Genomic DNA, 12,865 nt, shown 5'->3' with positions numbered 1-12,865 from the left:
ACCTTTGACTTGGCAGTTACCCATCAAGGGACATGTAGACTTGTCCCGGCAATTATAATCAGCTGGTCGATCTTTACGTTGGTCTTCGGCGATTACTATCTTATTATTGGATTTGATTATACTAGCCATATTCTTCATACAACTGTTATTCACTTAAGGGAGCCTTCAGTAATTACAGGGGGGGTGGGCCGGGGGAATTTCGCGCACACCTGTACCGTAAAATGTGACCCTCCCCCCATCCTCCTGTCTAAAATGTGACCCTCCCCCTTGTCCGACATTCTAAAACTTGACCCTCCCCCCCTCCCCACTACTGCGGTATTCTCCCAAGGAATAACTAAAACAGTATCAGCTAATTTACATAACAATTGGTTCAATTGTTATGTTAGGGACAAATTACAGAGGGGAGGGCTGGTGTTTTTGGAGGGACAGTCGCAATTTGTCACGCAAGAATTTTTGAAGAGAGATGGTATTTCATACATTTGAGGGAGGGTCACCATATTTTGTGCAACTATAAGAAGGCTAGATGTGGCTGATTTAGTGCTTCATCCAAAAATATCAAATCATAATACATGGAGTCTATCAGGCAAATTATTGACAATTTACCCCCACAAAACATGTTATATCTGTATATTATATATGTTTGATAATGTATTTTAATGTACTTTGCTTGAATAGGGAAGTAAAATGTGCATTTGTGTACAAGAAATTGATTTCTGAATTTCATCTAAAAAGTTGGTTCACTATCCATGGTGTCTATGATGAAATTATGTATAGTTTTTTCCAATACAAAAATAGGTAAATCTTTGCATTTGTGTACTCTTGATTATTGATATTAATGTTCTTGATTAGACTAGAGTGGTTACAAGTCCATGATTGTGCAAGAAATTTGATTTTGGAATTTCACTGAAATGTTGACTCACTATGCATAGAGGTCTATGATGAAACTATGAATAATTTTTTTTCAGTACAAAATTAGATAAATCTGTGCATTTATGTATGCTTGATTATTCACATTATTGTTCTTGATTAGACTAGAGTGGTTACAAGTCCATGGTTATGCAAGAAATTTGATTTTGGAATTTCACCAAAATGTCAATTCACTATGCATTGGGGTCTATGATGAAACTATGAATAATTTTTTTCAGTACAAAATTAGATAAATCTGTGCATTTATGTATGCTTGATTATTCACATTATTGTCCTTGATTAGACTAGAGTGGTTACATGTCCATGGTTGTGCAAGAAATTTGATTTTGGAATTTCACCAAAATGTCAATTCACTATGCATTGGGGTCTATGATGAAACTATGAATAATTTTTTTTCAGTACAAAATTAGATAAATCTGTGCATTTATGTATGCTTGATTATTCACATTATTGTCCTTGATTAGACTAGAGTGGTTACAAGTCCATGGTTGTGCAAGAAATTTGATTTTGGAATTTCACCAAAATGTCAATTCACTATGCATTGGGGTCTATGATGAAACTATGAATAATTTTTTTTCAGTACAAAATTAGATAAATCTGTGCATTTATGTATGCTTGATTATTCACATTATTGTCCTTGATTAGACTAGAGTGGTTACAAGTCCATGGTTGTGCAAGAAATTTGATTTTGGAATTTCACCAAAATGTCAATTCACTATGCATTGGGGTCTATGATGAAACTATGAATAATTTTTTTTCAGTACAAAATTAGATAAATCTGTGCATTTATGTATGCTTGATTATTCACATTATTGTTCTTGATTAGACTAGAGTGGTTATAAGTCGATGGTTGTGTAAGAAATTTGAATTTGGAATTTCAACGAAATGTCAATTCACTATGCATGGCGGTCTATAGTGTGTACGTATTTTGTTGGTGATTTCCTATTCAGGAAATATCACACAGACAATCAAAGTTTTGGCCATAAAATCAGCTTCTGTCCAAAGTGACCCTCCCCCCAAGATAGGTTTATAAAAAGTGACCCTCCCCCTTGAACTGTTTTCTAAAAAGTGACCCTCCCCCCAATTCCCCCGGCCCACCCCTCCCTGTAATTACTGAAGGCTCCCTAAATTGGGATTCTTTTGAAGATCTTATCAAGCTTAGACACCTTTGAAAAGTGTTTGTCAACAAGTTGAAGAAATTTCTTGCCTTTTCTAGTCTCTACGTTCTTGCTGAAAGGGGATTGAACCACATGATGTTGCGTTTCCTGTTACTGTTTCTCCTCACTGATTGGTTGGTTGGTGCAAGTTCTATCCGTACAATGAACCAATCGACAAAACAATTTATGCCAATAAACAGTCTAAGCATCCGCCAACTATAATTTAACACTTACTTGACGCAAATAATCTGTACGAATTTGACATACGTTTATTTTTGTTTCATTATCATTTGCTATTTTTCCGAATAAATGCTATTGTAACGATTGACATTGATGTTTGCATTGATTTGAACCGAATGTCCTACAATCAAATAAGTTTGTATTAGAGTTCCCTCTATATTAACCTTGAACATCAACGTGTTCAATCGCTATAAATACCAAACAAATATTTTTGCATTCTGGGTCGATGAAATAGCTGTCGTATACTGAAGATTCGTTGGTTTCCACAATATGCTATCTTCTTCAGAAACTGAGTTGTTGAATATGAATTTGAGGCAGAAAATAGTTCCATTATTACTTTACTGAGTCCTTTTACACCGCTACAATGTAAATCTTCCAAGCCAGCACAGTCAAGGACTGGAGTTTTGACTGCAGGCAATATATCACTGTTTACACACTGTAGTGTTGACAAACTAGTTGCGCCAATTAAAACACGCTTCAAGCGAATGTTGCAAGGGCGGCTGTGTTGATTTGAAGAAAGATACATTTGTACATGACGACTTCAGAAACTTTTACCACTTTGTGGTTATCATTTAGGCTGCACGTTCAGTCTTTAACAGGACTAGCTATTTGAAAATTGACACGAAAGTTGTGTCGAAAAAAATATTAAGAGAGAAGTAAATATACTATATATAGCTCACTTTTATGCATAGTTAAATACTATACTCTGGTCCTCTCAATTACATGTACATAATGTGACATGTTAATCAGACCTAAAGGCTATTGATTTGTTGTACTGTCTGCTTTCATCTGAGGTCATTATTGTAAACTCTACAGTATCGTGGTTACAGCTACTTTAACAACACTACTATGCTGCAGGTTATGATTGCTATGCAGGATATGACGGCATACAGCGCGCAATGTATTTCATTTCAAAAATGACAAGGGTTTCTCTTCCAGGCATATACTGACGTGGTTGTCAACTCTTTACTACTAGTACTTGGCGTTGTAAACATCGTTATTTCCCTCCTTGCCTACGGATGTTGCATTAAGCGGTGTTGTGGTCCACGGAATACAAACACTACACCGGTAGGCTGCTATAAGCTCTCAAAAAACGGAACTTTACAGAATTTAGGCTAATATGCTTACAAGGACGAGGAAATTATTCGAAAGGGTTATTCGTCCGATATACAGGAATGTACGTTTGCTTACGAGACCACTTTAACACATGACGTGTAACTTATTACCCTCCAACATGATTATTGCATTCCGTATCACTGTAAAATGTAATAGAAATAATGAAGGGTAACAACTGTAAGTATGCGAACAAAACAGACTGACTTTTTATCTGTAGACGGGCCAACTATCCCACATCAGTGTACTACGATACCATGCTTCCCCAGCGCCAGCAACGGACAGTTCGGTGTTTATTGTTCCATGGTATGGTACTACGTCACCTGGTAAGTCAAACTGTTCCCCCCTCCTGCTACAATATTTTTATAACAAGAACTACGGTATAAAAATGAGCTTTTGAACATGTTTCTTTCAGATCAAAACAATTTAAGGAAGGAGAACAACACAAGCACGAGAATGTTGGTTGACTTGACACACTTTTATCAAAGTAACATTTTATCATCACAGAGGAATGATAGCCCCATCATGCTATATTTTCGATAAGCCAAGAATCTAAAGTTTAATACGCTAGCAATAGTTTACTTAAAGGACAGAGAAGGTTCTTATTCGGGATACGAACACCTCGATTTTTCCATTGAGGCAGTGTATGCCTAGAAAATTTTGCTCAAACGTTTATCACTAAAATTTTCTACATGCTTGTATCAAATCAATAATATAATATCAGGGATCGTCGTGCAAAGTTTTGTTCTAGAGAATCTAAATCCCTGACGTTAAACGACATGAGAAATTCAAAATTGCTATCATCCCTGTGTTTATCTCAATCGGGAAAACACTTTTCTGGAAAACTAAAATGGTGGATTTTTTTTCCAAGAGCTTTAAAATAAACTCCCAGGAGTAGTACCTCAAAAACGAGTTGTCAAATTAAAGTCTAAATACCAGCTTCCGAGGCGCATTTCATCTAAATAATATGAATTCATTGAAAATTTTGACAATACGTAACAAATTTTAATATCTCGTTTGAAACTAGATTTTAAAAAAGATTATCTGTATCATTCTCAAATAGCAGAATATTGACATTCAAAATCAGTGGTGAAATCATGACCTTAAAAATTGAATGAATGAATGAATGAATGTAAGAATGTTTGAATTTATGTATTATATTAAAATGTATGTATGTATGTATGTATGTATGTATGTATGTATGTATATGTATGTATGTATGTATGTATGTATGTATGTATATATGTATGTATGTATGTATTCGTGTATGTTAGTGTCTATCTATGTATGAATAATATGAGTAATAACTATATCTTCCATTTTTATATTTTCCTAAACAGCGTACAAAATCGAACAAAGTTGCCTTAGTTCCTTCACTATTTTATTGTATGAATATACGTTTATGTGTCTATGCATAGACCCTCGAGAGTCTATGGTCTATGTTTGTATCCCACTTTTTGCTGTATGCTAGATATTCTTATTTTGCCCTGAGCGGTTAGAGAGAGAGAGAGAGAGAGAGAGAGAGAGAGAGAGAGAGAGAGAGAGAGAGAGAGAGAGAGAGAGAGAGAGAGAGAGAGAGAGAGAGGGAGAGGGGGGGGGTCAGTAAGACAGAGAAAAGTGCTAATTGGTGTCTCCCTGTTTTTTAACTCCTAGTCGTGCACCCAGATCAGTTTGTATTATCACAACCGATGGCTTTTCCAAATATGGTATTACCCATGTCATATGGTCCACAGTGTATGGAAGACGAGATGTAAACTGATCGGGTAGACTCGATTGCCAAATGGAACCAGAAAAGGGACTAATATAACCCATACTGAATTTGGTTAAGAGACGCAAAATACATATTTTTCCCCTCATATATTTATAAACAGTCGGCTCTATTACGTAATGCGTACATTGTAATATTTACCATAAAAATAATGTTTTTTAATTAAGTGAGGCCATGAGTTACGAAAATGTAGGTTATTTAGAATATCTTTAATAACATATAGTTCTTTACTACTACCTGATGTGTGATTTTTCTTTAAGGGTAGGTAGTTATCTTGAAAACGTGTCCTATAAAAGTTCGTAATATGCAATCATTTACAATGACGATTTTTCATTTGTACAAGGCACAATCATTATCTCCCTTGTGTAGGCGAAGATTTTACTTCTAACCATTTGCTTATTTTGTCGGTATATATTAATATTAGCATCAAGTGATATGCTCATTTGTTAAGAGCTAGAGAACGTTTATCGTACTAAATCTGAAAGGTATAAGACAAGCGGTTTAAGAATAGATGTACCATTTCGACATATGGGAAGGTATTGTCCGGTGAACATGTATCAAATACACTGGTCCATATTGGAGTCTTTGAAAGTGCCGTGTCTTTGAAATAGTAGATACGTCACGAAATATTACTCTCAAATGCAGCAGATCAAAGTGCCGAAGAAAATTATGGTCATCATAACACATTGTGCTTTATACTGAATATGTTGCACATATTGATTAAACAAATGTTAAATCCTGCTAAAGTGGACAGAGCCTATAACCATTCTGTCTTAATTGGTTTGGATGCAGTAGAATAAGTAGTCTATACATTGCCTAAGTTTACTTATTTCAATAAGAAAGTAATCAATTATTGCAATTGTAGAAGAAACAGCATCAACTGTAATGTATGTAGCAAATGGTACTACTTTTTCAGTTTTACGTTGAATGCATCAAAATGCCAAATGGGAACTCCATCTTCCGAGTAAGCCGATGCTTGGACAGACATCTTCAAACAGTCTTCCAGGAAATCTTCATGTAACATTGTAGGTATGTAATCCAAGTGTGTCAGTAAAGGTTTCATAACAGCTGGTGAAGTGAAAAAATGGAGGTGCATTATTACCCTTGATTTTGTGCAAAAGTAAGAAAAATGATTTTGTAATCTGCTAGCGATCATATGAGATGAGCTCTGAGCATATTCAACGCCTAGAACTCCTGACATGAACTTTGACTAATTTTCGAAAAATGTAAGATTGTAATTCTGTAACAGCATAATTGGCACTCTTTGCTGCATGAGTATGTTTATCTATTTGTCTTCGGTTGCTAATTTTTGGCATATTTTTCCAGTAATGCCATGTAAATGATCCCTTGTTTTAAAGAATAGGAATATCCTGAAAATATATGCATTCAATGAAAAATGGAAGATTTTCATATCTATATGTTGACTATCCCGATCAGTACGGAAATGGCGGAACTTATATCAGCTGTCCACCAACAAAATTGATTATCTAATATTTTCACAAAGATACACTAATCAATTTGTTTTAAACAACTCAAGAAACCGTGAACAGTTTAATATATCACACAATTTCTCGTGTCCAAGCTCTTTTCCTGATAAACCTTACAAAAATAAGTAGGTAACTGTAAATAGCAATGAAACATGATCCTTGATTCTCACGTGCATGTTAAGGTAGTATGCGTTTTGAAATTGAATGATTTAAAATTTTATCTCAGAACGTTTCGAAAAGACGCTTTGGACGACATGAAGAGACGACGCAGAAAGAAAAATGTAGAAACTTGGTTCTGTTATTGAACCATTCTTTTTGGAAAGTGGGAATTTGGCTGATCTTACAAATTTGATTTTAGCGAACACATTGTCCAATATTTACCCATACAAAGTTCAAAATGGCAGCAATCACTATGTTAAATGTTTTGAGAAAAATTCAATGTTCATTTTTCAAAGTGGTAATCCGTTGAAAACTTTATTTGCCCCGAGAGCTTCAAAATGAACCTCCAAAAGTGGCAGACCAAAAATATAATTTACAATTTCGACAGTCCGAATATCTGCCTCCAGGCGCATGCTACATTTATCATTTGATTTGTACTCTGTTCATACACTTAGTTTTCGTACCAGGTACCCTTACGCAGTTCATATTGTTTACCAAGTTCACTATAATGCCAATAATAACATTATGCAAAAGAACACAGTATTAAACATGTTACCTTTGTGTTTCTCATTCGTAGCTGGTGAATGCACAAAACTGTACGGTTTGAGAGTCACACTGTGATATTATGTTTGTCAAATCTTCCAAGCTTCCCAAGAACGGACAATACGTAGGCTGAAAATCCTAAAAAAAAGTTAATGAATAAACAAGATGAAAAATAGTGAGGTTGTAAACTATGTTAATTTCAATTAAATGCAAATTATTTTAAAGGTAAAGAATTCGAAATGACACTAATACAAAACGAAGAACACTGTTTCAGCATTTATTTAGCAAGTAAATGTTGATTATTCTCTTTATTTGTCGAACAAGTAGACCAAAAAGGGACCGTTAAAAGGTACTCATTTTGTTTAATCTAATTAATTTAAAAGACTTGACATTTCTCTTAGAAGAGCCAAATCTCAGGCTGAGGCGTTTCCTTTTCAGATTAATACATAGATGCGGCATGCAAAAGGAATCATTCAGAATTAGAAATATCTATAAAAGTCTTTTTTCAACCTTTAAGTAGTTTATCCATTTAGGAAGCTCTATAATCTTGTGATAAACATCACCAAATGAGTTTCCTCCTCGGAGAACATGAACTAGAAATGACCCATTCTCTTTCAGACACCAGCTGGCATTTTGAAAGACTTTCTGTTTGTTATCCATCCATTGGAGAGCACAGCTACAGAAAACCTTTGTAAAAGCTTTTTCAAAATTACTGAAAGTCTCTGGAAGACACAAAGCATCAGCAACAAGGTATTGGGTCTTTCCACCGACAGAGTTGTGCTGACGTGCATATTTGATAGCGTTAGCAGAGATGTCAATACCTAAAAATAAAAATAAAACACGTAAATTTTATTTTTTTTTCGGTTGTAAAACGACTATTGAATATGTGCACATGTAATTCGTAGTGCCGCAAATATTCTGACAAGCCATTACAATTTGTTTTGGTAAAACAAGTTTCTTGTTACATTAATCCACAGTTGAATAGTGTACATAATTTCTGTCCCAGAGCCCATTGGACGCACGTCGGCTGGCTCATACCTTGAATAATCGACTGTAACGGATTTACTGATTTTCTTTCAATATTTACGTTGTAATGAAAATATACACTTAATTATAACTGTGTTAGTGTCTCAAAAAAGCAATAACCTGTATGGGGTACTTAATGTGTAATTTAGTAGCGCAAAAGAGGTAAATCAAGATCTGCCCAAAAATGGCGAAATTATTCTCAAAAAATACAAATTTGCATACTTCATCTATACAATTTGAAGAAATCGGATTATGGTCATCCCCGGGTACCTGTATGCAAAATTTGAAGAGCCGTTTTTAAAAAGAAGTTTTGAATGTAAAAAAATAATAATGGACGACAAACGCTAGACGCTGGACGATGCCAAAAATCGACCTGTCTGATACGGTCCGCGTCGCTGATAGCTTAGCTTAAAATATGATAAGACGGTGTATAAATTACCTAAGTATTGGGGTTGCTTAACTATGGTGTGTAATCAAGGCCAAAATTTGAACTGTCATTTTAGATTCGTTTATCGCATTTTCAACTTTCGAACGCCAATTTGGGATTTGTATAAGGCCAAAATTCGAATTCCCATTTTGGATTCGTATGTCGCATTTTCAACTCTCGTAATGTTCGAACTCCCATTCAAAGTTTCACCGCCGACATTTTTCTTAGCGGTCTTCAGTATTTGTGTAGGCATCCCCAAGTTGCTTCATTGCAGTTAGCCACGTTTTCCTACTTTGGCCATTCTACGTCAGAACGCGTCATAGATACATCACATGACGTTATCGGATTTCTCGGGTAATTCCTGTGTGATGCTCTAGCGGGTCCACGAAAAAGTAAACTTGCGCAGTGCAGCTTTTATCCCGCTTCCGATCATATCCCCGCACATACTTCGCCGGCATTAGATTGGCAGCTGCCGATCCGGTTCTGTTGCAGATTCCGATCCTCCTAACAAATCAAGGCGATTACTACTAATGTAATAGCAGTGGTATATAATGTTGAATTCCTTCTTTGTATAAAACTATGTTATACTCTCAAGAAGTGATAAAAGGTTTAAAACATGTAGAAGTCTGCCCAGACATGAGGCCATGATGACTATATCGATTCTTTAATGACTGATTCGTTTGCAGTAATTCAACCCTATGTTCCGTTACCCATATGTCCAACACATAGAATATCTTCTAAAAGATCATTATATTTAAATTTTTAAACTCCTATTTGAAACTTCCAAGTTTAGAAAGATGGCCAACCTTAAGTATTTTCTGTTCTATTCAAAAACACTAATGTACAGAAAAATACTCCATTAGAGCCGTCTTTTTAAAACTGTGTGCCAAACATTGTGTTTAGAAATTTTTTATGTGATTTGGAGCAAGACCTTTTCCGAAGAAAACATCAAACCCTTGTAAATGGAATATAGTACATGATTTATCCATGTGAATATCATCATGCAGAAGTGACATTACATCCGAAAGAGATGATTATGCTTAATCTCAGTAATCAATTTCAAGATGTAAACAGGGCGGAACTTAAAACCCATTTCCAGACAAAATTTACTTACTCCATAAGATCATGATATATGTATCCAGATTTTGAGTTGAAGAGAATTAAGTGCGAGCTCTGAAAATATCTCTTTGGCACCGTTTTAAGGTTCAAAGACAAGAAATAGCCTCTTTAACTAATAAGAATTCTCTGTCGAATACTGGGATGGAATCCCTTAAAAACTGTATTAAAGTGACTAACTTTCAGGGCAGCTCGGTATTATTCATTTTAGGTATGATTGTTACCGCACATACTTTAATTCAAAGATGATTTTAAAAAAAAGCGAGAACATGATCTTATCGCCGACAGGTTTGTGGTGGGCGCTCAAACGTAGACTCTCTTAGAAAGAATCGCTGTTCAGAAATCAGTTTTCAGTACTTCCTGTGACAACGTTGCGATATTTCCGATCGAAATTTGCACAGTTTAAAATAGTGTGAATGCGATTTCTATTTATTTTTCAGAGTTAATGGCAGTCAAACGATTGAGACATACATTTTATTTGCTCACAAATAGATATTCCGTTATAAAAAATCATTGAAGGGCCGAATCGAAGAAGCTTTCAGGTAGTAGCATATAGATGCATTCTAACTGGGCGTAAAATAAAATAAAAGATAAGAGTATTGCTTTATCATTTTTTCATAATTCTCATCTGGATGAGAAGCGTGTCCTATGACATGAATATGTTGAGATGATGTGGATTCAAATATTACAATACAACACAATGCAGCGTGGTCTTTTTATGAAAGAGTAGATCATAAAATGTAGACCATCAGGAATAAATCAAATATTTATTTCTGCACAAACGTCGACGATTTGTCGTCCATTTTACCATGACTCTCTTTAATTACAGAACACCAACCAGCGGTAAGTCAGGCGTGTACAGCGACATGTAAATCGTTTATATATATTTATCATATAATAATAATAATATTTATTTCTTATAGAGCGCATTACATTTCAGAAATCATATTGTAGATAGGACTGGACAATAGGAAAACTATTTCCTGCAGAAGCCTTCATTAGGGCCATTGGTGTAGAAAATAGGGGTATCGGAACATAGGGTTGTGGAAATATAAGGTTTTGTAATGTAGGGGTGTCAGAACATAGGGCGGTCACCATTTTGGTTCATTGAACGTGCATGTGCAGGTCATTGGCAGTTTGACTGGACGTAGTTATTTGCCGAAATGTCAGCACTTGACAAAGGCACACTCCAAACACTTTGTCAGAAATATATTTTTATATCAAATATGAAAGACGTAGATAGGATACCCCAAGCTATGATGAGAAGCGAATCATATACCACACAAGAGAATGAAAAACACATCTCAGACAGAAAGTGGTTTCAGGTTCCGGACCAAGTTCGATCGTTCGCACATGCGCGGGCATAAGATCGGCAAGGGATAAAAACGACACTGCACCAGAAATACTTGCACGAGCTGAACCACACGGTGACCACACATGCCGATAGCATTTAATTGTGGTAAACATCCGCAGCAAAACTCCCACACCTATGTGACACATCTCCTCTTTCTGTCAGACTGGTCAAGGTCATGTATCAGCCTGGACAAAGTACCACTTACGAGGTTACTAGCTTGATGTCGTCCGTGTTCAAAAAAACTGCAGGGTCACCACGTGTTCGGGGCTCGCGAACAAAGTGATGAATAAATTCATGTAAAATGACACCTTCCAATTTCGCAAGTCGCATTTGACTATCCGTATGCTCATTTTTGGCTTGTGTTCACTTGCTAATATTCTAGGGGACCTCTATGAGTTAGTCAAAAATGGGAGTTGGTCAAAAATGAGAGTTCGAAAGTTGAAAATGCGATATACGAATCTAGAGCAGGAGTTACTGAAAAATCGGAATTACTCAAAAAAGATAGTTCGAATGTTGAAAATACGATACATACGAATCCAAAATGGGAGTCCGAATTTTTGCCTTCATTACGTGCTATACAGTTGCCTTTGACCGTAGAGGTGTTATTGGCTAGCTTAATTGCTTGTGACACATGCTGGTCGAGGCCTTTCCACAGGGACAGATGCTTTGTTCAAAACTCAAGCGTGAATCGTCTACGACAAACATAACATCATGATTAAATCGAATTAAGTAAAACAATAAGCAACAAAGCAAACCTAACTTTTTCTGTTTGTGCAACCATATTTGCAGTATCGATTACCGTGGAAAAATAGATCAACCTGATAAAACAGACATACATGCAAATATTTATTCACATTTCAAACTAAGGTTGATCTCATCACCCTAGAAGTCACTTCGTAGATGTTTAAACCTTCGAGTTTAAACATTGTTTCAAACAGCTTACCTATGACAGATTTGACAGCTTGTCTTTCTGCTATCATCTTAGTCAATTCTCCTGTTCCGCACCCGATGTCTAAAACAACGTCCTCATTTTCCCAATCGTCATTCCAAAGAGATAACAACTCCAGACCAACTTGATGTTGCACATCTCTGTTGTTTGAGTACGATATCCAGCTGTTCTCATTCATGACAAGAAATAATTACCTTTTTTTCTAATAAGTTTACAGATATTATCTGAACGTACGAACGGTATGTTTTGCTGGTGTTACTTCTCGATGCTTCTGTATTCAAAGAGGCGATAATAACTGTCACAGTTTTCTGTAATATATAGTGCTTACATGATAATGCCAATGCTTGTTTACCCAGACAATAATAGCACAGCATAATCAATGTCATTTGCAATTTCCCACTGAGTTCACTCACGGTCACGTTAAATAGAATGACCCTGAAGAGATTATAGAAAACACATCGATTGGCTTGTACTAGCTTTAACATCTCCAGAGGAGACGACGGTTTCTGCTCTAATTTTAACTTTTGACCTTCAACGTACTTTAATGCATTATATGCTATGGGGCAAACGCCGCGGAAACCTTCGACGACTAACGGAAA

General features: G+C 35.8%; 1 long non-coding RNA gene across 1 annotated transcript; it reads right to left on the bottom strand.

Moving 5' to 3' along the window:
- Positions 1-5,316: 5,316 nt before the first annotated feature.
- On the bottom strand, positions 5,317-12,603 carry LOC139146968 (uncharacterized). Its single transcript, XR_011555619.1, has 4 exons — positions 12,261-12,603; positions 7,905-8,215; positions 7,408-7,532; positions 5,317-6,273 (listed from the first exon to the last, which is right to left on the bottom strand). It is a non-coding gene; the product is annotated as an uncharacterized lncRNA (long non-coding RNA).
- Between the last annotated feature and the right edge of the window lie 262 nt (positions 12,604-12,865).

Source organism: Ptychodera flava, chromosome 2 (assembly GCF_041260155.1).
Source record: "Ptychodera flava strain L36383 chromosome 2, AS_Pfla_20210202, whole genome shotgun sequence".
NCBI lineage: Eukaryota > Metazoa > Hemichordata > Enteropneusta > Ptychoderidae > Ptychodera > Ptychodera flava.
This window is presented reverse-complemented; position numbering and strand designations above follow the sequence as displayed.